General features: G+C 41.6%; 51 non-coding genes across 51 annotated transcripts; all 51 read left to right on the top strand.

Annotated features, from left to right (window-relative positions):
- Nucleotides 1-123: 123 nt before the first annotated feature.
- LOC134112772 (5S ribosomal RNA) lies at nucleotides 124-242 on the top strand. Its single transcript, XR_009946095.1, has one exon. It is a non-coding gene; the product is annotated as a 5S ribosomal RNA (ribosomal RNA).
- Nucleotides 243-637: 395 nt separating this feature from the next.
- Nucleotides 638-756, top strand: LOC134112771 (5S ribosomal RNA). The gene has a single exon (XR_009946094.1). It is a non-coding gene; the product is annotated as a 5S ribosomal RNA (ribosomal RNA).
- Nucleotides 757-1,100: 344 nt separating this feature from the next.
- Nucleotides 1,101-1,219, top strand: LOC134112770 (5S ribosomal RNA). Its single transcript, XR_009946093.1, has one exon. It is a non-coding gene; the product is annotated as a 5S ribosomal RNA (ribosomal RNA).
- Nucleotides 1,220-1,614: 395 nt separating this feature from the next.
- On the top strand, nucleotides 1,615-1,733 carry LOC134112769 (5S ribosomal RNA). Its single transcript, XR_009946092.1, has one exon. It is a non-coding gene; the product is annotated as a 5S ribosomal RNA (ribosomal RNA).
- A 344-nt stretch (nucleotides 1,734-2,077) lies between these two features.
- On the top strand, nucleotides 2,078-2,196 carry LOC134112768 (5S ribosomal RNA). Its single transcript, XR_009946091.1, has one exon. It is a non-coding gene; the product is annotated as a 5S ribosomal RNA (ribosomal RNA).
- A 344-nt stretch (nucleotides 2,197-2,540) lies between these two features.
- LOC134112767 (5S ribosomal RNA) lies at nucleotides 2,541-2,659 on the top strand. Its single transcript, XR_009946090.1, has one exon. It is a non-coding gene; the product is annotated as a 5S ribosomal RNA (ribosomal RNA).
- A 395-nt stretch (nucleotides 2,660-3,054) lies between these two features.
- Nucleotides 3,055-3,173, top strand: LOC134112766 (5S ribosomal RNA). Its single transcript, XR_009946089.1, has one exon. It is a non-coding gene; the product is annotated as a 5S ribosomal RNA (ribosomal RNA).
- Nucleotides 3,174-3,517: 344 nt separating this feature from the next.
- On the top strand, nucleotides 3,518-3,636 carry LOC134112765 (5S ribosomal RNA). Its single transcript, XR_009946088.1, has one exon. It is a non-coding gene; the product is annotated as a 5S ribosomal RNA (ribosomal RNA).
- A 395-nt stretch (nucleotides 3,637-4,031) lies between these two features.
- Nucleotides 4,032-4,150, top strand: LOC134112933 (5S ribosomal RNA). Its single transcript, XR_009946256.1, has one exon. It is a non-coding gene; the product is annotated as a 5S ribosomal RNA (ribosomal RNA).
- A 344-nt stretch (nucleotides 4,151-4,494) lies between these two features.
- LOC134112764 (5S ribosomal RNA) lies at nucleotides 4,495-4,613 on the top strand. The gene has a single exon (XR_009946087.1). It is a non-coding gene; the product is annotated as a 5S ribosomal RNA (ribosomal RNA).
- A 395-nt stretch (nucleotides 4,614-5,008) lies between these two features.
- LOC134112763 (5S ribosomal RNA) lies at nucleotides 5,009-5,127 on the top strand. Its single transcript, XR_009946086.1, has one exon. It is a non-coding gene; the product is annotated as a 5S ribosomal RNA (ribosomal RNA).
- Nucleotides 5,128-5,471: 344 nt separating this feature from the next.
- LOC134112761 (5S ribosomal RNA) lies at nucleotides 5,472-5,590 on the top strand. Its single transcript, XR_009946084.1, has one exon. It is a non-coding gene; the product is annotated as a 5S ribosomal RNA (ribosomal RNA).
- A 395-nt stretch (nucleotides 5,591-5,985) lies between these two features.
- On the top strand, nucleotides 5,986-6,104 carry LOC134112760 (5S ribosomal RNA). Its single transcript, XR_009946083.1, has one exon. It is a non-coding gene; the product is annotated as a 5S ribosomal RNA (ribosomal RNA).
- A 344-nt stretch (nucleotides 6,105-6,448) lies between these two features.
- On the top strand, nucleotides 6,449-6,567 carry LOC134112759 (5S ribosomal RNA). The gene has a single exon (XR_009946082.1). It is a non-coding gene; the product is annotated as a 5S ribosomal RNA (ribosomal RNA).
- Nucleotides 6,568-6,962: 395 nt separating this feature from the next.
- LOC134112758 (5S ribosomal RNA) lies at nucleotides 6,963-7,081 on the top strand. The gene has a single exon (XR_009946081.1). It is a non-coding gene; the product is annotated as a 5S ribosomal RNA (ribosomal RNA).
- Nucleotides 7,082-7,476: 395 nt separating this feature from the next.
- Nucleotides 7,477-7,595, top strand: LOC134113060 (5S ribosomal RNA). Its single transcript, XR_009946383.1, has one exon. It is a non-coding gene; the product is annotated as a 5S ribosomal RNA (ribosomal RNA).
- A 395-nt stretch (nucleotides 7,596-7,990) lies between these two features.
- LOC134112951 (5S ribosomal RNA) lies at nucleotides 7,991-8,109 on the top strand. The gene has a single exon (XR_009946274.1). It is a non-coding gene; the product is annotated as a 5S ribosomal RNA (ribosomal RNA).
- Nucleotides 8,110-8,504: 395 nt separating this feature from the next.
- On the top strand, nucleotides 8,505-8,623 carry LOC134112757 (5S ribosomal RNA). Its single transcript, XR_009946080.1, has one exon. It is a non-coding gene; the product is annotated as a 5S ribosomal RNA (ribosomal RNA).
- Nucleotides 8,624-8,967: 344 nt separating this feature from the next.
- LOC134112756 (5S ribosomal RNA) lies at nucleotides 8,968-9,086 on the top strand. Its single transcript, XR_009946079.1, has one exon. It is a non-coding gene; the product is annotated as a 5S ribosomal RNA (ribosomal RNA).
- A 395-nt stretch (nucleotides 9,087-9,481) lies between these two features.
- On the top strand, nucleotides 9,482-9,600 carry LOC134112755 (5S ribosomal RNA). Its single transcript, XR_009946078.1, has one exon. It is a non-coding gene; the product is annotated as a 5S ribosomal RNA (ribosomal RNA).
- Nucleotides 9,601-9,944: 344 nt separating this feature from the next.
- Nucleotides 9,945-10,063, top strand: LOC134112754 (5S ribosomal RNA). The gene has a single exon (XR_009946077.1). It is a non-coding gene; the product is annotated as a 5S ribosomal RNA (ribosomal RNA).
- Nucleotides 10,064-10,458: 395 nt separating this feature from the next.
- Nucleotides 10,459-10,577, top strand: LOC134112753 (5S ribosomal RNA). Its single transcript, XR_009946076.1, has one exon. It is a non-coding gene; the product is annotated as a 5S ribosomal RNA (ribosomal RNA).
- Nucleotides 10,578-10,972: 395 nt separating this feature from the next.
- Nucleotides 10,973-11,091, top strand: LOC134113059 (5S ribosomal RNA). The gene has a single exon (XR_009946382.1). It is a non-coding gene; the product is annotated as a 5S ribosomal RNA (ribosomal RNA).
- Nucleotides 11,092-11,486: 395 nt separating this feature from the next.
- Nucleotides 11,487-11,605, top strand: LOC134112949 (5S ribosomal RNA). Its single transcript, XR_009946272.1, has one exon. It is a non-coding gene; the product is annotated as a 5S ribosomal RNA (ribosomal RNA).
- A 395-nt stretch (nucleotides 11,606-12,000) lies between these two features.
- LOC134112948 (5S ribosomal RNA) lies at nucleotides 12,001-12,119 on the top strand. The gene has a single exon (XR_009946271.1). It is a non-coding gene; the product is annotated as a 5S ribosomal RNA (ribosomal RNA).
- A 395-nt stretch (nucleotides 12,120-12,514) lies between these two features.
- Nucleotides 12,515-12,633, top strand: LOC134112752 (5S ribosomal RNA). Its single transcript, XR_009946075.1, has one exon. It is a non-coding gene; the product is annotated as a 5S ribosomal RNA (ribosomal RNA).
- A 395-nt stretch (nucleotides 12,634-13,028) lies between these two features.
- On the top strand, nucleotides 13,029-13,147 carry LOC134112750 (5S ribosomal RNA). Its single transcript, XR_009946073.1, has one exon. It is a non-coding gene; the product is annotated as a 5S ribosomal RNA (ribosomal RNA).
- A 395-nt stretch (nucleotides 13,148-13,542) lies between these two features.
- Nucleotides 13,543-13,661, top strand: LOC134112749 (5S ribosomal RNA). Its single transcript, XR_009946072.1, has one exon. It is a non-coding gene; the product is annotated as a 5S ribosomal RNA (ribosomal RNA).
- Nucleotides 13,662-14,005: 344 nt separating this feature from the next.
- LOC134112748 (5S ribosomal RNA) lies at nucleotides 14,006-14,124 on the top strand. The gene has a single exon (XR_009946071.1). It is a non-coding gene; the product is annotated as a 5S ribosomal RNA (ribosomal RNA).
- Nucleotides 14,125-14,519: 395 nt separating this feature from the next.
- On the top strand, nucleotides 14,520-14,638 carry LOC134112747 (5S ribosomal RNA). Its single transcript, XR_009946070.1, has one exon. It is a non-coding gene; the product is annotated as a 5S ribosomal RNA (ribosomal RNA).
- Nucleotides 14,639-15,033: 395 nt separating this feature from the next.
- On the top strand, nucleotides 15,034-15,152 carry LOC134113058 (5S ribosomal RNA). Its single transcript, XR_009946381.1, has one exon. It is a non-coding gene; the product is annotated as a 5S ribosomal RNA (ribosomal RNA).
- A 395-nt stretch (nucleotides 15,153-15,547) lies between these two features.
- On the top strand, nucleotides 15,548-15,666 carry LOC134112947 (5S ribosomal RNA). The gene has a single exon (XR_009946270.1). It is a non-coding gene; the product is annotated as a 5S ribosomal RNA (ribosomal RNA).
- A 395-nt stretch (nucleotides 15,667-16,061) lies between these two features.
- LOC134112946 (5S ribosomal RNA) lies at nucleotides 16,062-16,180 on the top strand. Its single transcript, XR_009946269.1, has one exon. It is a non-coding gene; the product is annotated as a 5S ribosomal RNA (ribosomal RNA).
- Nucleotides 16,181-16,575: 395 nt separating this feature from the next.
- On the top strand, nucleotides 16,576-16,694 carry LOC134112746 (5S ribosomal RNA). The gene has a single exon (XR_009946069.1). It is a non-coding gene; the product is annotated as a 5S ribosomal RNA (ribosomal RNA).
- A 339-nt stretch (nucleotides 16,695-17,033) lies between these two features.
- On the top strand, nucleotides 17,034-17,152 carry LOC134112745 (5S ribosomal RNA). The gene has a single exon (XR_009946068.1). It is a non-coding gene; the product is annotated as a 5S ribosomal RNA (ribosomal RNA).
- A 395-nt stretch (nucleotides 17,153-17,547) lies between these two features.
- Nucleotides 17,548-17,666, top strand: LOC134112744 (5S ribosomal RNA). The gene has a single exon (XR_009946067.1). It is a non-coding gene; the product is annotated as a 5S ribosomal RNA (ribosomal RNA).
- A 344-nt stretch (nucleotides 17,667-18,010) lies between these two features.
- Nucleotides 18,011-18,129, top strand: LOC134113015 (5S ribosomal RNA). Its single transcript, XR_009946338.1, has one exon. It is a non-coding gene; the product is annotated as a 5S ribosomal RNA (ribosomal RNA).
- Nucleotides 18,130-18,468: 339 nt separating this feature from the next.
- Nucleotides 18,469-18,587, top strand: LOC134112977 (5S ribosomal RNA). Its single transcript, XR_009946300.1, has one exon. It is a non-coding gene; the product is annotated as a 5S ribosomal RNA (ribosomal RNA).
- A 395-nt stretch (nucleotides 18,588-18,982) lies between these two features.
- On the top strand, nucleotides 18,983-19,101 carry LOC134112743 (5S ribosomal RNA). Its single transcript, XR_009946066.1, has one exon. It is a non-coding gene; the product is annotated as a 5S ribosomal RNA (ribosomal RNA).
- Nucleotides 19,102-19,445: 344 nt separating this feature from the next.
- LOC134113014 (5S ribosomal RNA) lies at nucleotides 19,446-19,564 on the top strand. Its single transcript, XR_009946337.1, has one exon. It is a non-coding gene; the product is annotated as a 5S ribosomal RNA (ribosomal RNA).
- A 339-nt stretch (nucleotides 19,565-19,903) lies between these two features.
- On the top strand, nucleotides 19,904-20,022 carry LOC134112976 (5S ribosomal RNA). The gene has a single exon (XR_009946299.1). It is a non-coding gene; the product is annotated as a 5S ribosomal RNA (ribosomal RNA).
- Nucleotides 20,023-20,366: 344 nt separating this feature from the next.
- On the top strand, nucleotides 20,367-20,485 carry LOC134112742 (5S ribosomal RNA). The gene has a single exon (XR_009946065.1). It is a non-coding gene; the product is annotated as a 5S ribosomal RNA (ribosomal RNA).
- Nucleotides 20,486-20,880: 395 nt separating this feature from the next.
- On the top strand, nucleotides 20,881-20,999 carry LOC134112741 (5S ribosomal RNA). The gene has a single exon (XR_009946064.1). It is a non-coding gene; the product is annotated as a 5S ribosomal RNA (ribosomal RNA).
- A 344-nt stretch (nucleotides 21,000-21,343) lies between these two features.
- LOC134113013 (5S ribosomal RNA) lies at nucleotides 21,344-21,462 on the top strand. The gene has a single exon (XR_009946336.1). It is a non-coding gene; the product is annotated as a 5S ribosomal RNA (ribosomal RNA).
- Nucleotides 21,463-21,801: 339 nt separating this feature from the next.
- LOC134112975 (5S ribosomal RNA) lies at nucleotides 21,802-21,920 on the top strand. Its single transcript, XR_009946298.1, has one exon. It is a non-coding gene; the product is annotated as a 5S ribosomal RNA (ribosomal RNA).
- Nucleotides 21,921-22,315: 395 nt separating this feature from the next.
- On the top strand, nucleotides 22,316-22,434 carry LOC134112739 (5S ribosomal RNA). The gene has a single exon (XR_009946062.1). It is a non-coding gene; the product is annotated as a 5S ribosomal RNA (ribosomal RNA).
- Nucleotides 22,435-22,778: 344 nt separating this feature from the next.
- LOC134113012 (5S ribosomal RNA) lies at nucleotides 22,779-22,897 on the top strand. The gene has a single exon (XR_009946335.1). It is a non-coding gene; the product is annotated as a 5S ribosomal RNA (ribosomal RNA).
- A 339-nt stretch (nucleotides 22,898-23,236) lies between these two features.
- Nucleotides 23,237-23,355, top strand: LOC134112974 (5S ribosomal RNA). Its single transcript, XR_009946297.1, has one exon. It is a non-coding gene; the product is annotated as a 5S ribosomal RNA (ribosomal RNA).
- Nucleotides 23,356-23,699: 344 nt separating this feature from the next.
- Nucleotides 23,700-23,818, top strand: LOC134112738 (5S ribosomal RNA). The gene has a single exon (XR_009946061.1). It is a non-coding gene; the product is annotated as a 5S ribosomal RNA (ribosomal RNA).
- Nucleotides 23,819-24,213: 395 nt separating this feature from the next.
- LOC134112737 (5S ribosomal RNA) lies at nucleotides 24,214-24,332 on the top strand. Its single transcript, XR_009946060.1, has one exon. It is a non-coding gene; the product is annotated as a 5S ribosomal RNA (ribosomal RNA).
- Nucleotides 24,333-24,676: 344 nt separating this feature from the next.
- Nucleotides 24,677-24,795, top strand: LOC134112736 (5S ribosomal RNA). The gene has a single exon (XR_009946059.1). It is a non-coding gene; the product is annotated as a 5S ribosomal RNA (ribosomal RNA).
- Nucleotides 24,796-24,997: the final 202 nt, after the last annotated feature.

Genomic DNA, 24,997 nt, shown 5'->3' with positions numbered 1-24,997 from the left:
TAAAGTTACCTTCAGGCTTTAGGAACCTCTCTTGCCAATGCTAAGAACTGCTTCAATTTTAGAAAAAGAAACTTCTGATTATCTTTGACACGTTTTAAAGGATTAGGAAAAAGATGAAAAGCAGCTTACGGCCATACCTCTCTGGTTCCGCCCGATCTCGTCTGATCTCGGAAGCTAAGCAGAGCAGGGCCTGGTTAGTACCTGGATGGAAGACCGCCTGGGAATCCCAGGTGCCGTAAGCTTTTTCACTTCTCTCACCGAAAGCCGCCGAGCGCCGCAGATTGTACACCTACAAATTACAAAAAGAATATCACATTGTTGAAGAGATGCATGTTTAGTGTTGTTTTAACGTTGGATATGAAAGGAAATTAGACAATATTATCCAAAATGATTCCGTTTCATGATTGCTAAATTAGTGTTGATCAACATTTACGATTGGCATACTATTGTTTGTAATTTAGCCGTTGAAATACAGGTGCTAACCCAACATGTTAGAATTGCCAGTGAAGAAAAGTAAAGTTACCTTCAGGCTTTAGGAACCTCTCTTGCCAATGCTAAGAACTGCTTCAATTTTAGAAAAAGAAACTTCTGATTATCTTTGACACGTTTTAAAGGATTAGGAAAAAGATGAAAAGCAGCTTACGGCCATACCTCTCTGGTTCCGCCCGATCTCGTCTGATCTCGGAAGCTAAGCAGAGCAGGGCCTGGTTAGTACCTGGATGGAAGACCGCCTGGGAATCCCAGGTGCCGTAAGCTTTTTCACTTCTCTCTCCGAAAGCCGCCCAGCGCCGTAGATTGTACACCTGTTTTAAAGTTGGATATGAAAGGAAATTAGACAATATTATCCAAAATGATTCCGTTTCATGATTGCTAAATTAGTGTTGATCAACATTTACGATTGGCATACTATTGTTTGTAATTTAGCCGTTGAAATACAGGTGCTAACCCAACATGTTAGAATTGCCAGTGAAGAAAAGTAAAGTTACCTTCAGGCTTTAGGAACCTCTCTTGCCAATGCTAAGAACTGCTTCAATTTTAGAAAAAGAAACTTCTGATTATCTTTGACACGTTTTAAAGGATTAGGAAAAAGATGAAAAGCAGCTTACGGCCATACCTCTCTGGTTCCGCCCGATCTCGTCTGATCTCGGAAGCTAAGCAGAGCAGGGCCTGGTTAGTACCTGGATGGAAGACCGCCTGGGAATCCCAGGTGCCGTAAGCTTTTTCACTTCTCTCTCCGAAAGCCGCCGAGCGCCGCAGATTGTACACCTACAAATTACAAAAAGAATATCACATTGTTGAAGAGATGCATGTTTAGTGTTGTTTTAACGTTGGATATGAAAGGAAATTAGACAATATTATCCAAAATGATTCCGTTTCATGATTGCTAAATTAGTGTTGATCAACATTTACGATTGGCATACTATTGTTTGTAATTTAGCCGTTGAAATACAGGTGCTAACCCAACATGTTAGAATTGCCAGTGAAGAAAAGTAAAGTTACCTTCAGGCTTTAGGAACCTCTCTTGCCAATGCTAAGAACTGCTTCAATTTTAGAAAAAGAAACTTCTGATTATCTTTGACACGTTTTAAAGGATTAGGAAAAAGATGAAAAGCAGCTTACGGCCATACCTCTCTGGTTCCGCCCGATCTCGTCTGATCTCGGAAGCTAAGCAGAGCAGGGCCTGGTTAGTACCTGGATGGAAGACCGCCTGGGAATCCCAGGTGCCGTAAGCTTTTTCACTTCTCTCTCCGAAAGCCGCCCAGCGCCGTAGATTATACACCTGTTTTAAAGTTGGATATGAAAGGAAATTAGACAATATTATCCAAAATGATTCCGTTTCATGATTGCTAAATTAGTGTTGATCAACATTTACGATTGGCATACTATTGTTTGTAATTTAGCCGTTGAAATACAGGTGCTAACCCAACATGTTAGAATTGCCAGTGAAGAAAAGTAAAGTTACCTTCAGGCTTTAGGAACCTCTCTTGCCAATGCTAAGAACTGCTTCAATTTTAGAAAAAGAAACTTCTGATTATCTTTGACACGTTTTAAAGGATTAGGAAAAAGATGAAAAGCAGCTTACGGCCATACCTCTCTGGTTCCGCCCGATCTCGTCTGATCTCGGAAGCTAAGCAGAGCAGGGCCTGGTTAGTACCTGGATGGAAGACCGCCTGGGAATCCCAGGTGCCGTAAGCTTTTTCACTTCTCTCTCCGAAAGCCGCCCAGCGCCGTAGATTGTACACCTGTTTTAAAGTTGGATATGAAAGGAAATTAGACAATATTATCCAAAATGATTCCGTTTCATGATTGCTAAATTAGTGTTGATCAACATTTACGATTGGCATACTATTGTTTGTAATTTAGCCGTTGAAATACAGGTGCTAACCCAACATGTTAGAATTGCCAGTGAAGAAAAGTAAAGTTACCTTCAGGCTTTAGGAACCTCTCTTGCCAATGCTAAGAACTGCTTCAATTTTAGAAAAAGAAACTTCTGATTATCTTTGACACGTTTTAAAGGATTAGGAAAAAGATGAAAAGCAGCTTACGGCCATACCTCTCTGGTTCCGCCCGATCTCGTCTGATCTCGGAAGCTAAGCAGAGCAGGGCCTGGTTAGTACCTGGATGGAAGACCGCCTGGGAATCCCAGGTGCCGTAAGCTTTTTCACTTCTCTCACCGAAAGCCGCCGAGCGCCGCAGATTGTACACCTACAAATTACAAAAAGAATATCACATTGTTGAAGAGATGCATGTTTAGTGTTGTTTTAACGTTGGATATGAAAGGAAATTAGACAATATTATCCAAAATGATTCCGTTTCATGATTGCTAAATTAGTGTTGATCAACATTTACGATTGGCATACTATTGTTTGTAATTTAGCCGTTGAAATACAGGTGCTAACCCAACATGTTAGAATTGCCAGTGAAGAAAAGTAAAGTTACCTTCAGGCTTTAGGAACCTCTCTTGCCAATGCTAAGAACTGCTTCAATTTTAGAAAAAGAAACTTCTGATTATCTTTGACACGTTTTAAAGGATTAGGAAAAAGATGAAAAGCAGCTTACGGCCATACCTCTCTGGTTCCGCCCGATCTCGTCTGATCTCGGAAGCTAAGCAGAGCAGGGCCTGGTTAGTACCTGGATGGAAGACCGCCTGGGAATCCCAGGTGCCGTAAGCTTTTTCACTTCTCTCTCCGAAAGCCGCCCAGCGCCGTAGATTGTACACCTGTTTTAAAGTTGGATATGAAAGGAAATTAGACAATATTATCCAAAATGATTCCGTTTCATGATTGCTAAATTAGTGTTGATCAACATTTACGATTGGCATACTATTGTTTGTAATTTAGCCGTTGAAATACAGGTGCTAACCCAACATGTTAGAATTGCCAGTGAAGAAAAGTAAAGTTACCTTCAGGCTTTAGGAACCTCTCTTGCCAATGCTAAGAACTGCTTCAATTTTAGAAAAAGAAACTTCTGATTATCTTTGACACGTTTTAAAGGATTAGGAAAAAGATGAAAAGCAGCTTACGGCCATACCTCTCTGGTTCCGCCCGATCTCGTCTGATCTCGGAAGCTAAGCAGAGCAGGGCCTGGTTAGTACCTGGATGGAAGACCGCCTGGGAATCCCAGGTGCCGTAAGCTTTTTCACTTCTCTCTCCGAAAGCCGCCGAGCGCCGCAGATTGTACACCTACAAATTACAAAAAGAATATCACATTGTTGAAGAGATGCATGTTTAGTGTTGTTTTAACGTTGGATATGAAAGGAAATTAGACAATATTATCCAAAATGATTCCGTTTCATGATTGCTAAATTAGTGTTGATCAACATTTACGATTGGCATACTATTGTTTGTAATTTAGCCGTTGAAATACAGGTGCTAACCCAACATGTTAGAATTGCCAGTGAAGAAAAGTAAAGTTACCTTCAGGCTTTAGGAACCTCTCTTGCCAATGCTAAGAACTGCTTCAATTTTAGAAAAAGAAACTTCTGATTATCTTTGACACGTTTTAAAGGATTAGGAAAAAGATGAAAAGCAGCTTACGGCCATACCTCTCTGGTTCCGCCCGATCTCGTCTGATCTCGGAAGCTAAGCAGAGCAGGGCCTGGTTAGTACCTGGATGGAAGACCGCCTGGGAATCTCAGGTGCCGTAAGCTTTTTCACTTCTCTCTCCGAAAGCCGCCCAGCGCCGTAGATTATACACCTGTTTTAAAGTTGGATATGAAAGGAAATTAGACAATATTATCCAAAATGATTCCGTTTCATGATTGCTAAATTAGTGTTGATCAACATTTACGATTGGCATACTATTGTTTGTAATTTAGCCGTTGAAATACAGGTGCTAACCCAACATGTTAGAATTGCCAGTGAAGAAAAGTAAAGTTACCTTCAGGCTTTAGGAACCTCTCTTGCCAATGCTAAGAACTGCTTCAATTTTAGAAAAAGAAACTTCTGATTATCTTTGACACGTTTTAAAGGATTAGGAAAAAGATGAAAAGCAGCTTACGGCCATACCTCTCTGGTTCCGCCCGATCTCGTCTGATCTCGGAAGCTAAGCAGAGCAGGGCCTGGTTAGTACCTGGATGGAAGACCGCCTGGGAATCCCAGGTGCCGTAAGCTTTTTCACTTCTCTCTCCGAAAGCCGCCGAGCGCCGCAGATTGTACACCTACAAATTACAAAAAGAATATCACATTGTTGAAGAGATGCATGTTTAGTGTTGTTTTAACGTTGGATATGAAAGGAAATTAGACAATATTATCCAAAATGATTCCGTTTCATGATTGCTAAATTAGTGTTGATCAACATTTACGATTGGCATACTATTGTTTGTAATTTAGCCGTTGAAATACAGGTGCTAACCCAACATGTTAGAATTGCCAGTGAAGAAAAGTAAAGTTACCTTCAGGCTTTAGGAACCTCTCTTGCCAATGCTAAGAACTGCTTCAATTTTAGAAAAAGAAACTTCTGATTATCTTTGACACGTTTTAAAGGATTAGGAAAAAGATGAAAAGCAGCTTACGGCCATACCTCTCTGGTTCCGCCCGATCTCGTCTGATCTCGGAAGCTAAGCAGAGCAGGGCCTGGTTAGTACCTGGATGGAAGACCGCCTGGGAATCCCAGGTGCCGTAAGCTTTTTCACTTCTCTCTCCGAAAGCCGCCCAGCGCCGTAGATTGTACACCTGTTTTAAAGTTGGATATGAAAGGAAATTAGACAATATTATCCAAAATGATTCCGTTTCATGATTGCTAAATTAGTGTTGATCAACATTTACGATTGGCATACTATTGTTTGTAATTTAGCCGTTGAAATACAGGTGCTAACCCAACATGTTAGAATTGCCAGTGAAGAAAAGTAAAGTTACCTTCAGGCTTTAGGAACCTCTCTTGCCAATGCTAAGAACTGCTTCAATTTTAGAAAAAGAAACTTCTGATTATCTTTGACACGTTTTAAAGGATTAGGAAAAAGATGAAAAGCAGCTTACGGCCATACCTCTCTGGTTCCGCCCGATCTCGTCTGATCTCGGAAGCTAAGCAGAGCAGGGCCTGGTTAGTACCTGGATGGAAGACCGCCTGGGAATCCCAGGTGCCGTAAGCTTTTTCACTTCTCTCTCCGAAAGCCGCCGAGCGCCGCAGATTGTACACCTACAAATTACAAAAAGAATATCACATTGTTGAAGAGATGCATGTTTAGTGTTGTTTTAACGTTGGATATGAAAGGAAATTAGACAATATTATCCAAAATGATTCCGTTTCATGATTGCTAAATTAGTGTTGATCAACATTTACGATTGGCATACTATTGTTTGTAATTTAGCCGTTGAAATACAGGTGCTAACCCAACATGTTAGAATTGCCAGTGAAGAAAAGTAAAGTTACCTTCAGGCTTTAGGAACCTCTCTTGCCAATGCTAAGAACTGCTTCAATTTTAGAAAAAGAAACTTCTGATTATCTTTGACACGTTTTAAAGGATTAGGAAAAAGATGAAAAGCAGCTTACGGCCATACCTCTCTGGTTCCGCCCGATCTCGTCTGATCTCGGAAGCTAAGCAGAGCAGGGCCTGGTTAGTACCTGGATGGAAGACCGCCTGGGAATCCCAGGTGCCGTAAGCTTTTTCACTTCTCTCTCCGAAAGCCGCCCAGCGCCGTAGATTGTACACCTGTTTTAAAGTTGGATATGAAAGGAAATTAGACAATATTATCCAAAATGATTCCGTTTCATGATTGCTAAATTAGTGTTGATCAACATTTACGATTGGCATACTATTGTTTGTAATTTAGCCGTTGAAATACAGGTGCTAACCCAACATGTTAGAATTGCCAGTGAAGAAAAGTAAAGTTACCTTCAGGCTTTAGGAACCTCTCTTGCCAATGCTAAGAACTGCTTCAATTTTAGAAAAAGAAACTTCTGATTATCTTTGACACGTTTTAAAGGATTAGGAAAAAGATGAAAAGCAGCTTACGGCCATACCTCTCTGGTTCCGCCCGATCTCGTCTGATCTCGGAAGCTAAGCAGAGCAGGGCCTGGTTAGTACCTGGATGGAAGACCGCCTGGGAATCCCAGGTGCCGTAAGCTTTTTCACTTCTCTCTCCGAAAGCCGCCGAGCGCCGCAGATTGTACACCTACAAATTACAAAAAGAATATCACATTGTTGAAGAGATGCATGTTTAGTGTTGTTTTAACGTTGGATATGAAAGGAAATTAGACAATATTATCCAAAATGATTCCGTTTCATGATTGCTAAATTAGTGTTGATCAACATTTACGATTGGCATACTATTGTTTGTAATTTAGCCGTTGAAATACAGGTGCTAACCCAACATGTTAGAATTGCCAGTGAAGAAAAGTAAAGTTACCTTCAGGCTTTAGGAACCTCTCTTGCCAATGCTAAGAACTGCTTCAATTTTAGAAAAAGAAACTTCTGATTATCTTTGACACGTTTTAAAGGATTAGGAAAAAGATGAAAAGCAGCTTACGGCCATACCTCTCTGGTTCCGCCCGATCTCGTCTGATCTCGGAAGCTAAGCAGAGCAGGGCCTGGTTAGTACCTGGATGGAAGACCGCCTGGGAATCCCAGGTGCCGTAAGCTTTTTCACTTCTCTCTCCGAAAGCCGCCGAGCGCCGCAGATTGTACACCTACAAATTACAAAAAGAATATCACATTGTTGAAGAGATGCATGTTTAGTGTTGTTTTAACGTTGGATATGAAAGGAAATTAGACAATATTATCCAAAATGATTCCGTTTCATGATTGCTAAATTAGTGTTGATCAACATTTACGATTGGCATACTATTGTTTGTAATTTAGCCGTTGAAATACAGGTGCTAACCCAACATGTTAGAATTGCCAGTGAAGAAAAGTAAAGTTACCTTCAGGCTTTAGGAACCTCTCTTGCCAATGCTAAGAACTGCTTCAATTTTAGAAAAAGAAACTTCTGATTATCTTTGACACGTTTTAAAGGATTAGGAAAAAGATGAAAAGCAGCTTACGGCCATACCTCTCTGGTTCCGCCCGATCTCGTCTGATCTCGGAAGCTAAGCAGAGCAGGGCCTGGTTAGTACCTGGATGGAAGACCGCCTGGGAATCCCAGGTGCCGAAAGCTTTTTCACTTCTCTCTCCGAAAGCCGCCGAGCGCCGCAGATTGTACACCTACAAATTACAAAAAGAATATCACATTGTTGAAGAGATGCATGTTTAGTGTTGTTTTAACGTTGGATATGAAAGGAAATTAGACAATATTATCCAAAATGATTCCGTTTCATGATTGCTAAATTAGTGTTGATCAACATTTACGATTGGCATACTATTGTTTGTAATTTAGCCGTTGAAATACAGGTGCTAACCCAACATGTTAGAATTGCCAGTGAAGAAAAGTAAAGTTACCTTCAGGCTTTAGGAACCTCTCTTGCCAATGCTAAGAACTGCTTCAATTTTAGAAAAAGAAACTTCTGATTATCTTTGACACGTTTTAAAGGATTAGGAAAAAGATGAAAAGCAGCTTACGGCCATACCTCTCTGGTTCCGCCCGATCTCGTCTGATCTCGGAAGCTAAGCAGAGCAGGGCCTGGTTAGTACCTGGATGGAAGACCGCCTGGGAATCGCAGGTGCCGTAAGCTTTTTCACTTCTCTCTCCGAAAGCCGCCGAGCGCCGCAGATTGTACACCTACAAATTACAAAAAGAATATCACATTGTTGAAGAGATGCATGTTTAGTGTTGTTTTAACGTTGGATATGAAAGGAAATTAGACAATATTATCCAAAATGATTCCGTTTCATGATTGCTAAATTAGTGTTGATCAACATTTACGATTGGCATACTATTGTTTGTAATTTAGCCGTTGAAATACAGGTGCTAACCCAACATGTTAGAATTGCCAGTGAAGAAAAGTAAAGTTACCTTCAGGCTTTAGGAACCTCTCTTGCCAATGCTAAGAACTGCTTCAATTTTAGAAAAAGAAACTTCTGATTATCTTTGACACGTTTTAAAGGATTAGGAAAAAGATGAAAAGCAGCTTACGGCCATACCTCTCTGGTTCCGCCCGATCTCGTCTGATCTCGGAAGCTAAGCAGAGCAGGGCCTGGTTAGTACCTGGATGGAAGACCGCCTGGGAATCCCAGGTGCCGTAAGCTTTTTCACTTCTCTCTCCGAAAGCCGCCCAGCGCCGTAGATTGTACACCTGTTTTAAAGTTGGATATGAAAGGAAATTAGACAATATTATCCAAAATGATTCCGTTTCATGATTGCTAAATTAGTGTTGATCAACATTTACGATTGGCATACTATTGTTTGTAATTTAGCCGTTGAAATACAGGTGCTAACCCAACATGTTAGAATTGCCAGTGAAGAAAAGTAAAGTTACCTTCAGGCTTTAGGAACCTCTCTTGCCAATGCTAAGAACTGCTTCAATTTTAGAAAAAGAAACTTCTGATTATCTTTGACACGTTTTAAAGGATTAGGAAAAAGATGAAAAGCAGCTTACGGCCATACCTCTCTGGTTCCGCCCGATCTCGTCTGATCTCGGAAGCTAAGCAGAGCAGGGCCTGGTTAGTACCTGGATGGAAGACCGCCTGGGAATCCCAGGTGCCGTAAGCTTTTTCACTTCTCTCTCCGAAAGCCGCCGAGCGCCGCAGATTGTACACCTACAAATTACAAAAAGAATATCACATTGTTGAAGAGATGCATGTTTAGTGTTGTTTTAACGTTGGATATGAAAGGAAATTAGACAATATTATCCAAAATGATTCCGTTTCATGATTGCTAAATTAGTGTTGATCAACATTTACGATTGGCATACTATTGTTTGTAATTTAGCCGTTGAAATACAGGTGCTAACCCAACATGTTAGAATTGCCAGTGAAGAAAAGTAAAGTTACCTTCAGGCTTTAGGAACCTCTCTTGCCAATGCTAAGAACTGCTTCAATTTTAGAAAAAGAAACTTCTGATTATCTTTGACACGTTTTAAAGGATTAGGAAAAAGATGAAAAGCAGCTTACGGCCATACCTCTCTGGTTCCGCCCGATCTCGTCTGATCTCGGAAGCTAAGCAGAGCAGGGCCTGGTTAGTACCTGGATGGAAGACCGCCTGGGAATCCCAGGTGCCGTAAGCTTTTTCACTTCTCTCTCCGAAAGCCGCCCAGCGCCGTAGATTGTACACCTGTTTTAAAGTTGGATATGAAAGGAAATTAGACAATATTATCCAAAATGATTCCGTTTCATGATTGCTAAATTAGTGTTGATCAACATTTACGATTGGCATACTATTGTTTGTAATTTAGCCGTTGAAATACAGGTGCTAACCCAACATGTTAGAATTGCCAGTGAAGAAAAGTAAAGTTACCTTCAGGCTTTAGGAACCTCTCTTGCCAATGCTAAGAACTGCTTCAATTTTAGAAAAAGAAACTTCTGATTATCTTTGACACGTTTTAAAGGATTAGGAAAAAGATGAAAAGCAGCTTACGGCCATACCTCTCTGGTTCCGCCCGATCTCGTCTGATCTCGGAAGCTAAGCAGAGCAGGGCCTGGTTAGTACCTGGATGGAAGACCGCCTGGGAATCCCAGGTGCCGTAAGCTTTTTCACTTCTCTCTCCGAAAGCCGCCGAGCGCCGCAGATTGTACACCTACAAATTACAAAAAGAATATCACATTGTTGAAGAGATGCATGTTTAGTGTTGTTTTAACGTTGGATATGAAAGGAAATTAGACAATATTATCCAAAATGATTCCGTTTCATGATTGCTAAATTAGTGTTGATCAACATTTACGATTGGCATACTATTGTTTGTAATTTAGCCGTTGAAATACAGGTGCTAACCCAACATGTTAGAATTGCCAGTGAAGAAAAGTAAAGTTACCTTCAGGCTTTAGGAACCTCTCTTGCCAATGCTAAGAACTGCTTCAATTTTAGAAAAAGAAACTTCTGATTATCTTTGACACGTTTTAAAGGATTAGGAAAAAGATGAAAAGCAGCTTACGGCCATACCTCTCTGGTTCCGCCCGATCTCGTCTGATCTCGGAAGCTAAGCAGAGCAGGGCCTGGTTAGTACCTGGATGGAAGACCGCCTGGGAATCCCAGGTGCCGTAAGCTTTTTCACTTCTCTCTCCGAAGGCCGCCGAGCGCCGCAGATTGTACACCTACAAATTACAAAAAGAATATCACATTGTTGAAGAGATGCATGTTTAGTGTTGTTTTAACGTTGGATATGAAAGGAAATTAGACAATATTATCCAAAATGATTCCGTTTCATGATTGCTAAATTAGTGTTGATCAACATTTACGATTGGCATACTATTGTTTGTAATTTAGCCGTTGAAATACAGGTGCTAACCCAACATGTTAGAATTGCCAGTGAAGAAAAGTAAAGTTACCTTCAGGCTTTAGGAACCTCTCTTGCCAATGCTAAGAACTGCTTCAATTTTAGAAAAAGAAACTTCTGATTATCTTTGACACGTTTTAAAGGATTAGGAAAAAGATGAAAAGCAGCTTACGGCCATACCTCTCTGGTTCCGCCCGATCTCGTCTGATCTCGGAAGCTAAGCAGAGCAGGGCCTGGTTAGTACCTGGATGGAAGACCGCCTGGGAATCCCAGGTGCCGAAAGCTTTTTCACTTCTCTCTCCGAAAGCCGCCGAGCGCCGCAGATTGTACACCTACAAATTACAAAAAGAATATCACATTGTTGAAGAGATGCATGTTTAGTGTTGTTTTAACGTTGGATATGAAAGGAAATTAGACAATATTATCCAAAATGATTCCGTTTCATGATTGCTAAATTAGTGTTGATCAACATTTACGATTGGCATACTATTGTTTGTAATTTAGCCGTTGAAATACAGGTGCTAACCCAACATGTTAGAATTGCCAGTGAAGAAAAGTAAAGTTACCTTCAGGCTTTAGGAACCTCTCTTGCCAATGCTAAGAACTGCTTCAATTTTAGAAAAAGAAACTTCTGATTATCTTTGACACGTTTTAAAGGATTAGGAAAAAGATGAAAAGCAGCTTACGGCCATACCTCTCTGGTTCCGCCCGATCTCGTCTGATCTCGGAAGCTAAGCAGAGCAGGGCCTGGTTAGTACCTGGATGGAAGACCGCCTGGGAATCGCAGGTGCCGTAAGCTTTTTCACTTCTCTCTCCGAAAGCCGCCGAGCGCCGCAGATTGTACACCTACAAATTACAAAAAGAATATCACATTGTTGAAGAGATGCATGTTTAGTGTTGTTTTAACGTTGGATATGAAAGGAAATTAGACAATATTATCCAAAATGATTCCGTTTCATGATTGCTAAATTAGTGTTGATCAACATTTACGATTGGCATACTATTGTTTGTAATTTAGCCGTTGAAATACAGGTGCTAACCCAACATGTTAGAATTGCCAGTGAAGAAAAGTAAAGTTACCTTCAGGCTTTAGGAACCTCTCTTGCCAATGCTAAGAACTGCTTCAATTTTAGAAAAAGAAACTTCTGATTATCTTTGACACGTTTTAAAGGATTAGGAAAAAGATGAAAAGCAGCTTACGGCCATACCTCTCTGGTTCCGCCCGATCTCGTCTGATCTCGGAAGCTAAGCAGAGCAGGGCCTGGTTAGTACCTGGATGGAAGACCGCCTGGGAATCGCAGGTGCCGTAAGCTTTTTCACTTCTCTCTCCGAAAGCCGCCGAGCGCCGCAGATTGTACACCTACAAATTACAAAAAGAATATCACATTGTTGAAGAGATGCATGTTTAGTGTTGTTTTAACGTTGGATATGAAAGGAAATTAGACAATATTATCCAAAATGATTCCGTTTCATGATTGCTAAATTAGTGTTGATCAACATTTACGATTGGCATACTATTGTTTGTAATTTAGCCGTTGAAATACAGGTGCTAACCCAACATGTTAGAATTGCCAGTGAAGAAAAGTAAAGTTACCTTCAGGCTTTAGGAACCTCTCTTGCCAATGCTAAGAACTGCTTCAATTTTAGAAAAAGAAACTTGTGATTATCTTTGACACGTTTTAAAGGATTAGGAAAAAGATGAAAAGCAGCTTACGGCCATACCTCTCTGGTTCCGCCCGATCTCGTCTGATCTCGGAAGCTAAGCAGAGCAGGGCCTGGTTAGTACCTGGATGGAAGACCGCCTGGGAATCCCAGGTGCCGTAAGCTTTTTCACTTCTCTCTCCGAAAGCCGCCGAGCGCCGCAGATTGTACACCTACAAATTACAAAAAGAATATCACATTGTTGAAGAGATGCATGTTTAGTGTTGTTTTAACGTTGGATACGAAAGGAAATTAGACAATATTATCCAAAATGATTCCGTTTCATGATTGCTAAATTAGTGTTGATCAACATTTACGATTGGCATACTATTGTTTGTAATTTAGCCGTTGAAATACAGGTGCTAACCCAACATGTTAGAATTGCCAGTGAAGAAAAGTAAAGTTACCTTCAGGCTTTAGGAACCTCTCTTGCCAATGCTAAGAACTGCTTCAATTTTAGAAAAAGAAACTTCTGATTATCTTTGACACGTTTTAAAGGATTAGGAAAAAGATGAAAAGCAGCTTACGGCCATACCTCTCTGGTTCCGCCCGATCTCGTCTGATCTCGGAAGCTAAGCAGAGCAGGGCCTGGTTAGTACCTGGATGGAAGACCGCCTGGGAATCCCAGGTGCCGTAAGCTTTTTCACTTCTCTCTCCGAAAGCCGCCGAGCGCCGCAGATTGTACACCTACAAATTACAAAAAGAATATCACATTGTTGAAGAGATGCATGTTTAGTGTTGTTTTAACGTTGGATATGAAAGGAAATTAGACAATATTATCCAAAATGATTCCGTTTCATGATTGCTAAATTAGTGTTGATCAACATTTACGATTGGCATACTATTGTTTGTAATTTAGCCGTTGAAATACAGGTGCTAACCCAACATGTTAGAATTGCCAGTGAAGAAAAGTAAAGTTACCTTCAGGCTTTAGGAACCTCTCTTGCCAATGCTAAGAACTGCTTCAATTTTAGAAAAAGAAACTTCTGATTATCTTTGACACGTTTTAAAGGATTAGGAAAAAGATGAAAAGCAGCTTACGGCCATACCTCTCTGGTTCCGCCCGATCTCGTCTGATCTCGGAAGCTAAGCAGAGCAGGGCCTGGTTAGTACCTGGATGGAAGACCGCCTGGGAATCCCAGGTGCCGTAAGCTTTTTCACTTCTCTCTCCGAAAGCCGCCCAGCGCCGTAGATTGTACACCTGTTTTAAAGTTGGATATGAAAGGAAATTAGACAATATTATCCAAAATGATTCCGTTTCATGATTGCTAAATTAGTGTTGATCAACATTTACGATTGGCATACTATTGTTTGTAATTTAGCCGTTGAAATACAGGTGCTAACCCAACATGTTAGAATTGCCAGTGAAGAAAAGTAAAGTTACCTTCAGGCTTTAGGAACCTCTCTTGCCAATGCTAAGAACTGCTTCAATTTTAGAAAAAGAAACTTCTGATTATCTTTGACACGTTTTAAAGGATTAGGAAAAAGATGAAAAGCAGCTTACGGCCATACCTCTCTGGTTCCGCCCGATCTCGTCTGATCTCGGAAGCTAAGCAGAGCAGGGCCTGGTTAGTACCTGGATGGAAGACCGCCTGGGAATCCCAGGTGCCGTAAGCTTTTTCACTTCTCTCTCCGAAAGCCGCCGAGCGCCGCAGATTGTACACCTACAAATTACAAAAAGAATATCACATTGTTGAAGAGATGCATGTTTAGTGTTGTTTTAACGTTGGATATGAAAGGAAATTAGACAATATTATCCAAAATGATTCCGTTTCATGATTGCTAAATTAGTGTTGATCAACATTTACGATTGGCATACTATTGTTTGTAATTTAGCCGTTGAAATACAGGTGCTAACCCAACATGTTAGAATTGCCAGTGAAGAAAAGTAAAGTTACCTTCAGGCTTTAGGAACCTCTCTTGCCAATGCTAAGAACTGCTTCAATTTTAGAAAAAGAAACTTCTGATTATCTTTGACACGTTTTAAAGGATTAGGAAAAAGATGAAAAGCAGCTTACGGCCATACCTCTCTGGTTCCGCCCGATCTCGTCTGATCTCGGAAGCTAAGCAGAGCAGGGCCTGGTTAGTACCTGGATGGAAGACCGCCTGGGAATCCCAGGTGCCGTAAGCTTTTTCACTTCTCTCTCCGAAAGCCGCCGAGCGCCGCAGATTGTACACCTACAAATTACAAAAAGAATATCACATTGTTGAAGAGATGCATGTTTAGTGTTGTTTTAACGTTGGATATGAAAGGAAATTAGACAATATTATCCAAAATGATTCCGTTTCATGATTGCTAAATTAGTGTTGATCAACATTTACGATTGGCATACTATTGTTTGTAATTTAGCCGTTGAAATACAGGTGCTAACCCAACATGTTAGAATTGCCAGTGAAGAAAAGTAAAGTTACCTTCAGGCTTTAGGAACCTCTCTTGCCAATGCTAAGAACTGCTTCAATTTTAGAAAAAGAAACTTCTGATTATCTTTGACACGTTTTAAAGGATTAGGAAAAAGATGAAAAGCAGCTTACGGCCATACCTCTCTGGTTCCGCCCGATCTCGTCTGATCTCGGAAGCTAAGCAGAGCAGGGCCTGGTTAGTACCTGGATGGAAGACCGCCTGGGAATCCCAGGTGCCGAAAGCTTTTTCACTTCTCTCTCCGAAAGCCGCCGAGCGCCGCAGATTGTACACCTACAAATTACAAAAAGAATATCACATTGTTGAAGAGATGCATGTTTAGTGTTGTTTTAACGTTGGATATGAAAGGAAATTAGACAATATTATCCAAAATGATTCCGTTTCATGATTGCTAAATTAGTGTTGATCAACATTTACGATTGGCATACTATTGTTTGTAATTTAGCCGTTGAAATACAGGTGCTAACCCAACATGTTAGAATTGCCAGTGAAGAAAAGTAAAGTTACCTTCAGGCTTTAGGAACCTCTCTTGCCAATGCTAAGAACTGCTTCAATTTTAGAAAAAGAAACTTCTGATTATCTTTGACACGTTTTAAAGGATTAGGAAAAAGATGAAAAGCAGCTTACGGCCATACCTCTCTGGTTCCGCCCGATCTCGTCTGATCTCGGAAGCTAAGCAGAGCAGGGCCTGGTTAGTACCTGGATGGAAGACCGCCTGGGAATCGCAGGTGCCGTAAGCTTTTTCACTTCTCTCTCCGAAAGCCGCCGAGCGCCGCAGATTGTACACCTACAAATTACAAAAAGAATATCACATTGTTGAAGAGATGCATGTTTAGTGTTGTTTTAACGTTGGATATGAAAGGAAATTAGACAATATTATCCAAAATGATTCCGTTTCATGATTGCTAAATTAGTGTTGATCAACATTTACGATTGGCATACTATTGTTTGTAATTTAGCCGTTGAAATACAGGTGCTAACCCAACATGTTAGAATTGCCAGTGAAGAAAAGTAAAGTTACCTTCAGGCTTTAGGAACCTCTCTTGCCAATGCTAAGAACTGCTTCAATTTTAGAAAAAGAAACTTCTGATTATCTTTGACACGTTTTAAAGGATTAGGAAAAAGATGAAAAGCAGCTTACGGCCATACCTCTCTGGTTCCGCCCGATCTCGTCTGATCTCGGAAGCTAAGCAGAGCAGGGCCTGGTTAGTACCTGGATGGAAGACCGCCTGGGAATCGCAGGTGCCGTAAGCTTTTTCACTTCTCTCTCCGAAAGCCGCCGAGCGCCGCAGATTGTACACCTACAAATTACAAAAAGAATATCACATTGTTGAAGAGATGCATGTTTAGTGTTGTTTTAACGTTGGATATGAAAGGAAATTAGACAATATTATCCAAAATGATTCCGTTTCATGATTGCTAAATTAGTGTTGATCAACATTTACGATTGGCATACTATTGTTTGTAATTTAGCCGTTGAAATACAGGTGCTAACCCAACATGTTAGAATTGCCAGTGAAGAAAAGTAAAGTTACCTTCAGGCTTTAGGAACCTCTCTTGCCAATGCTAAGAACTGCTTCAATTTTAGAAAAAGAAACTTGTGATTATCTTTGACACGTTTTAAAGGATTAGGAAAAAGATGAAAAGCAGCTTACGGCCATACCTCTCTGGTTCCGCCCGATCTCGTCTGATCTCGGAAGCTAAGCAGAGCAGGGCCTGGTTAGTACCTGGATGGAAGACCGCCTGGGAATCCCAGGTGCCGTAAGCTTTTTCACTTCTCTCTCTGAAAGCCGCCCAGCGCCGTAGATTGTACACCTACACAATTGTAAAAAAAAATTCACATTGTAGAAGAGATGCAATAGGAAGAAGATGAAAGGTGGCTTACGTCCATACCATCGTCAGGCCATTTGAGGTGGCGGGGACTGCAATGGCCATTCACCGATTGGCTGGGACCCCTGGGCGGGTCTTCTCTAGTCCATCCAATTTTCGGCATGGGATGTCACAGCCTTCTTTGCATACCCTTATTTAACCCACACAAAGATGCCAACGGCAGGCGTGTCATAATTCATTGACGCATTATAAAGGATTAGGAAAAAGATGAAAAGCAGCTTACGGCCATACCTCTCTGGTTCCGCCCGATCTCGTCTGATCTCGGAAGCTAAGCAGAGCAGGGCCTGGTTAGTACCTGGATGGAAGACCGCCTGGGAATCCCAGGTGCCGTAAGCTTTTTCACTTCTCTCTCCGAAAGCCGCCGAGCGCCGCAGATTGTACACCTACAAATTACAAAAAGAATATCACATTGTTGAAGAGATGCATGTTTAGTGTTGTTTTAACGTTGGATATGAAAGGAAATTAGACAATATTATCCAAAATGATTCCGTTTCATGATTGCTAAATTAGTGTTGATCAACATTTACGATTGGCATACTATTGTTTGTAATTTAGCCGTTGAAATACAGGTGCTAACCCAACATGTTAGAATTGCCAGTGAAGAAAAGTAAAGTTACCTTCAGGCTTTAGGAACCTCTCTTGCCAATGCTAAGAACTGCTTCAATTTTAGAAAAAGAAACTTCTGATTATCTTTGACACGTTTTAAAGGATTAGGAAAAAGATGAAAAGCAGCTTACGGCCATACCTCTCTGGTTCCGCCCGATCTCGTCTGATCTCGGAAGCTAAGCAGAGCAGGGCCTGGTTAGTACCTGGATGGAAGACCGCCTGGGAATCCCAGGTGCCGTAAGCTTTTTCACTTCTCTCTCCGAAAGCCGCCCAGCGCCGTAGATTGTACACCTGTTTTAAAGTTGGATATGAAAGGAAATTAGACAATATTATCCAAAATGATTCCGTTTCATGATTGCTAAATTAGTGTTGATCAACATTTACGATTGGCATACTATTGTTTGTAATTTAGCCGTTGAAATACAGGTGCTAACCCAACATGTTAGAATTGCCAGTGAAGAAAAGTAAAGTTACCTTCAGGCTTTAGGAACCTCTCTTGCCAATGCTAAGAACTGCTTCAATTTTAGAAAAAGAAACTTCTGATTAACTTTGACACGTTTTAAAGGATTAGGAAAAAGATGAAAAGCAGCTTACGGCCATACCTCTCTGGTTCCGCCCGATCTCGTCTGATCTCGGAAGCTAAGCAGAGCAGGGCCTGGTTAGTACCTGGATGGAAGACCGCCTGGGAATCCCAGGTGCCGTAAGGTTTTTCACTTCTCTCTCTGAAAGCCGCCCAGCGCCGTAGCTTGTACACCTACACAATTGTAAAAAGTTTATCACATTGTAGAAGAGATGCAATAGGAAGAAGATGAAAGGTGGCTTACGTCCATACCATCGTCAGGCCATTTGAGGTGGCGGGGACTGCAATGGCCATTCACCGATTGGCTGGGACTCCTGGGCGGGTCTTCTCTAGTCCATCCAATTTTCGGCATGGGATGTCACAGCCTTCTTTGCATACCCTTATTTAACCCACACAAAGATGCCAACGGCAGGCGTGTCATAATTCATTGACGCATTATAAAGGATTAGGAAAAAGATAAAAAGCAGCTTACGGCCATACCTCTCTGGTTCCGCTCGATCTCGTCTGATCTCGGAAGCTAAGCAGAGCAGGGCCTGGTTAGTACCTGGATGGAAGACCGCCTGGGAATCTCAGGTGCCGTAAGCTTTTTCACTTCTCTCTCCGAAAGCCGCCGAGCGCCGCAGATTGTACACCTACAAATTACAAAAAGAATATCACATTGTTGAAGAGATGCATGTTTAGTGTTGTTTTAACGTTGGATATGAAAGGAAATTAGACAATATTATCCAAAATGATTCCGTTTCATGATTGCTAAATTAGTGTTGATCAACATTTACGATTGGCATACTATTGTTTGTAATTTAGCCGTTGAAATACAGGTGCTAACCCAACATGTTAGAATTGCCAGTGAAGAAAAGTAAAGTTACCTTCAGGCTTTAGGAACCTCTCTTGCCAATGCTAAGAACTGCTTCAATTTTAGAAAAAGAAACTTCTGATTATCTTTGACACGTTTTAAAGGATTAGGAAAAAGATGAAAAGCAGCTTACGGCCATACCTCTCTGGTTCCGCCCGATCTCGTCTGATCTCGGAAGCTAAGCAGAGCAGGGCCTGGTTAGTACCTGGATGGAAGACCGCCTGGGAATCCCAGGTGCCGTAAGCTTTTTCACTTCTCTCTCCGAAAGCCGCCCAGCGCCGTAGATTGTACACCTGTTTTAAAGTTGGATATGAAAGGAAATTAGACAATATTATCCAAAATGATTCCGTTTCATGATTGCTAAATTAGTGTTGATCAACATTTACGATTGGCATACTATTGTTTGTAATTTAGCCGTTGAAATACAGGTGCTAACCCAACATGTTAGAATTGCCAGTGAAGAAAAGTAAAGTTACCTTCAGGCTTTAGGAACCTCTCTTGCCAATGCTAAGAACTGCTTCAATTTTAGAAAAAGAAACTTCTGATTAACTTTGACACGTTTTAAAGGATTAGGAAAAAGATGAAAAGCAGCTTACGGCCATACCTCTCTGGTTCCGCCCGATCTCGTCTGATCTCGGAAGCTAAGCAGAGCAGGGCCTGGTTAGTACCTGGATGGAAGACCGCCTGGGAATCCCAGGTGCCGTAAGGTTTTTCACTTCTCTCTCTGAAAGCCGCCCAGCGCCGTAGCTTGTACACCTACACAATTGTAAAAAGTTTATCACATTGTAGAAGAGATGCAATAGGAAGAAGATGAAAGGTGGCTTACGTCCATACCATCGTCAGGCCATTTGAGGTGGCGGGGACTGCAATGGCCATTCACCGATTGGCTGGGACTCCTGGGCGGGTCTTCTCTAGTCCATCCAATTTTCGGCATGGGATGTCACAGCCTTCTTTGCATACCCTTATTTAACCCACACAAAGATGCCAACGGCAGGCGTGTCATAATTCATTGACGCATTATAAAGGATTAGGAAAAAGATAAAAAGCAGCTTACGGCCATACCTCTCTGGTTCCGCTCGATCTCGTCTGATCTCGGAAGCTAAGCAGAGCAGGGCCTGGTTAGTACCTGGATGGAAGACCGCCTGGGAATCTCAGGTGCCGTAAGCTTTTTCACTTCTCTCTCCGAAAGCCGCCGAGCGCCGCAGATTGTACACCTGTTTTAACGTTGGATATGAAAGGCAATTAGACAAAATTATCCAAAATGATTCCGTTTCATGGTTGCTAAATTAGTGTTGATCAACATTTACGATTGGCATACTATTGTTTGTAATTTAGCCGTTGAAATACAGGTGCTAACCCAACATGTTAGAATTGCCAGTGAAGAAAAGTAAAGTTACCTTCAGGCTTTAGGAACCTCTCTTGCCAATGCTAAGAACTGCTTCAATTTTAGAAAAAGAAACTTCTGATTATCTTTGACACGTTTTAAAGGATTAGGAAAAAGATGAAAAGCAGCTTACGGCCATACCTCTCTGGTTCCGCCCGATCTCGTCTGATCTCGGAAGCTAAGCAGAGCAGGGCCTGGTTAGTACCTGGATGGAAGACCGCCTGGGAATCCCAGGTGCCGTAAGCTTTTTCACTTCTCTCTCCGAAAGCCGCCGAGCGCCGCAGATTGTACACCTACAAATTACAAAAAGAATATCACATTGTTGAAGAGATGCATGTTTAGTGTTGTTTTAACGTTGGATATGAAAGGAAATTAGACAATATTATCCAAAATGATTCCGTTTCATGATTGCTAAATTAGTGTTGATCAACATTTACGATTGGCATACTATTGTTTGTAATTTAGCCGTTGAAATACAGGTGCTAACCCAACATGTTAGAATTGCCAGTGAAGAAAAGTAAAGTTACCTTCAGGCTTTAGGAACCTCTCTTGCCAATGCTAAGAACTGCTTCAATTTTAGAAAAAGAAACTTCTGATTATCTTTGACACGTTTTAAAGGATTAGGAAAAAGATGAAAAGCAGCTTACGGCCATACCTCTCTGGTTCCGCCCGATCTCGTCTGATCTCGGAAGCTAAGCAGAGCAGGGCCTGGTTAGTACCTGGATGGAAGACCGCCTGGGAATCCCAGGTGCCGTAAGCTTTTTCACTTCTCTCTCCGAAAGCCGCCCAGCGCCGTAGATTGTACACCTGTTTTAAAGTTGGATATGAAAGGAAATTAGACAATATTATCCAAAATGATTCCGTTTCATGATTGCTAAATTAGTGTTGATCAACATTTACGATTGGCATACTATTGTTTGTAATTTAGCCGTTGAAATACAGGTGCTAACCCAACATGTTAGAATTGCCAGTGAAGAAAAGTAAAGTTACCTTCAGGCTTTAGGAACCTCTCTTGCCAATGCTAAGAACTGCTTCAATTTTAGAAAAAGAAACTTCTGATTAACTTTGACACGTTTTAAAGGATTAGGAAAAAGATGAAAAGCAGCTTACGGCCATACCTCTCTGGTTCCGCCCGATCTCGTCTGATCTCGGAAGCTAAGCAGAGCAGGGCCTGGTTAGTACCTGGATGGAAGACCGCCTGGGAATCCCAGGTGCCGTAAGGTTTTTCACTTCTCTCTCTGAAAGCCGCCCAGCGCCGTAGATTGTACACCTACACAATTGTAAAAAGTTTATCACATTGTAGAAGAGATGCAATAGGAAGAAGATGAAAGGTGGCTTACGTCCATACCATCGTCAGGCCATTTGAGGTGGCGGGGACTGCAATGGCCATTCACCGATTGGCTGGGACTCCTGGGCGGGTCTTCTCTAGTCCATCCAATTTTCGGCATGGGATGTCACAGCCTTCTTTGCATACCCTTATTTAACCCACACAAAGATGCCAACGGCAGGCGTGTCATAATTCATTGACGCATTATAAAGGATTAGGAAAAAGATAAAAAGCAGCTTACGGCCATACCTCTCTGGTTCCGCTCGATCTCGTCTGATCTCGGAAGCTAAGCAGAGCAGGGCCTGGTTAGTACCTGGATGGAAGACCGCCTGGGAATCTCAGGTGCCGTAAGCTTTTTCACTTCTCTCTCCGAAAGCCGCCGAGCGCCGCAGATTGTACACCTACAAATTACAAAAAGAATATCACATTGTTGAAGAGATGCATGTTTAGTGTTGTTTTAACGTTGGATATGAAAGGAAATTAGACAATATTATCCAAAATGATTCCGTTTCATGATTGCTAAATTAGTGTTGATCAACATTTACGATTGGCATACTATTGTTTGTAATTTAGCCGTTGAAATACAGGTGCTAACCCAACATGTTAGAATTGCCAGTGAAGAAAAGTAAAGTTACCTTCAGGCTTTAGGAACCTCTCTTGCCAATGCTAAGAACTGCTTCAATTTTAGAAAAAGAAACTTCTGATTATCTTTGACACGTTTTAAAGGATTAGGAAAAAGATGAAAAGCAGCTTACGGCCATACCTCTCTGGTTCCGCCCGATCTCGTCTGATCTCGGAAGCTAAGCAGAGCAGGGCCTGGTTAGTACCTGGATGGAAGACCGCCTGGGAATCCCAGGTGCCGTAAGCTTTTTCACTTCTCTCTCCGAAAGCCGCCCAGCGCCGTAGATTGTACACCTGTTTTAAAGTTGGATATGAAAGGAAATTAGACAATATTATCCAAAATGATTCCGTTTCATGATTGCTAAATTAGTGTTGATCAACATTTACGATTGGCATACTATTGTTTGTAATTTAGCCGTTGAAATACAGGTGCTAACCCAACATGTTAGAATTGCCAGTGAAGAAAAGTAAAGTTACCTTCAGGCTTTAGGAACCTCTCTTGCCAATGCTAAGAACTGCTTCAATTTTAGAAAAAGAAACTTCTGATTAACTTTGACACGTTTTAAAGGATTAGGAAAAAGATGAAAAGCAGCTTACGGCCATACCTCTCTGGTTCCGCCCGATCTCGTCTGATCTCGGAAGCTAAGCAGAGCAGGGCCTGGTTAGTACCTGGATGGAAGACCGCCTGGGAATCCCAGGTGCCGTAAGGTTTTTCACTTCTCTCTCTGAAAGCCGCCCAGCGCCGTAGCTTGTACACCTACACAATTGTAAAAAGTTTATCACATTGTAGAAGAGATGCAATAGGAAGAAGATGAAAGGTGGCTTACGTCCATACCATCGTCAGGCCATTTGAGGTGGCGGGGACTGCAATGGCCATTCACCGATTGGCTGGGACTCCTGGGCGGGTCTTCTCTAGTCCATCCAATTTTCGGCATGGGATGTCACAGCCTTCTTTGCATACCCTTATTTAACCCACACAAAGATGCCAACGGCAGGCGTGTCATAATTCATTGACGCATTATAAAGGATTAGGAAAAAGATAAAAAGCAGCTTACGGCCATACCTCTCTGGTTCCGCTCGATCTCGTCTGATCTCGGAAGCTAAGCAGAGCAGGGCCTGGTTAGTACCTGGATGGAAGACCGCCTGGGAATCTCAGGTGCCGTAAGCTTTTTCACTTCTCTCTCCGAAAGCCGCCGAGCGCCGCAGATTGTACACCTGTTTTAACGTTGGATATGAAAGGCAATTAGACAAAATTATCCAAAATGATTCCGTTTCATGGTTGCTAAATTAGTGTTGATCAACATTTACGATTGGCATACTATTGTTTGTAATTTAGCCGTTGAAATACAGGTGCTAACCCAACATGTTAGAATTGCCAGTGAAGAAAAGTAAAGTTACCTTCAGGCTTTAGGAACCTCTCTTGCCAATGCTAAGAACTGCTTCAATTTTAGAAAAAGAAACTTCTGATTATCTTTGACACGTTTTAAAGGATTAGGAAAAAGATGAAAAGCAGCTTACGGCCATACCTCTCTGGTTCCGCCCGATCTCGTCTGATCTCGGAAGCTAAGCAGAGCAGGGCCTGGTTAGTACCTGGATGGAAGACCGCCTGGGAATCCCAGGTGCCGTAAGCTTTTTCACTTCTCTCACCGAAAGCCGCCGAGCGCCGCAGATTGTACACCTACAAATTACAAAAAGAATATCACATTGTTGAAGAGATGCATGTTTAGTGTTGTTTTAACGTTGGATATGAAAGGAAATTAGACAATATTATCCAAAATGATTCCGTTTCATGATTGCTAAATTAGTGTTGATCAACATTTACGATTGGCATACTATTGTTTGTAATTTAGCCGTTGAAATACAGGTGCTAACCCAACATGTTAGAATTGCCAGTGAAGAAAAGTAAAGTTACCTTCAGGCTTTAGGAACCTCTCTTGCCAATGCTAAGAACTGCTTCAATTTTAGAAAAAGAAACTTCTGATTATCTTTGACACGTTTTAAAGGATTAGGAAAAAGATGAAAAGCAGCTTACGGCCATACCTCTCTGGTTCCGCCCGATCTCGTCTGATCTCGGAAGCTAAGCAGAGCAGGGCCTGGTTAGTACCTGGATGGAAGACCGCCTGGGAATCCCAGGTGCCGTAAGCTTTTTCACTTCTCTCTCCGAAAGCCGCCCAGCGCCGTAGATTGTACACCTGTTTTAAAGTTGGATATGAAAGGAAATTAGACAATATTATCCAAAATGATTCCGTTTCATGATTGCTAAATTAGTGTTGATCAACATTTACGATTGGCATACTATTGTTTGTAATTTAGCCGTTGAAATACAGGTGCTAACCCAACATGTTAGAATTGCCAGTGAAGAAAAGTAAAGTTACCTTCAGGCTTTAGGAACCTCTCTTGCCAATGCTAAGAACTGCTTCAATTTTAGAAAAAGAAACTTCTGATTATCTTTGACACGTTTTAAAGGATTAGGAAAAAGATGAAAAGTAGCTTACGGCCATACCTCTCTGGTTCCGCCCGATCTCGTCTGATCTCGGAAGCTAAGCAGAGCAGGGCCTGGTTAGTACCTGGATGGAAGACCGCCTGGGAATCCCAGGTGCCGTAAGCTTTTTCACTTCTCTCTCCGAAAGCCGCCCAGCGCCGTAGATTGTACACCTGTTTTAAAGTTGGATATGAAAGGAAATTAGACAATATTATCCAAAATGATTCCGTTTCATGATTGCTAAATTAGTGTTGATCAACATTTACGATTGGCATACTATTGTTTGTAATTTAGCCGTTGAAATACAGGTGCTAACCCAACATGTTAG

This window comes from Pungitius pungitius, unplaced genomic scaffold, assembly GCF_949316345.1.
Source record: "Pungitius pungitius unplaced genomic scaffold, fPunPun2.1 scaffold_25, whole genome shotgun sequence".
NCBI classification, from domain to species: Eukaryota; Metazoa; Chordata; class Actinopteri; order Perciformes; family Gasterosteidae; genus Pungitius; species Pungitius pungitius.
Note: the sequence above shows the minus strand (reverse complement) of the source record. Positions and strands in the feature narration are given on the sequence as shown.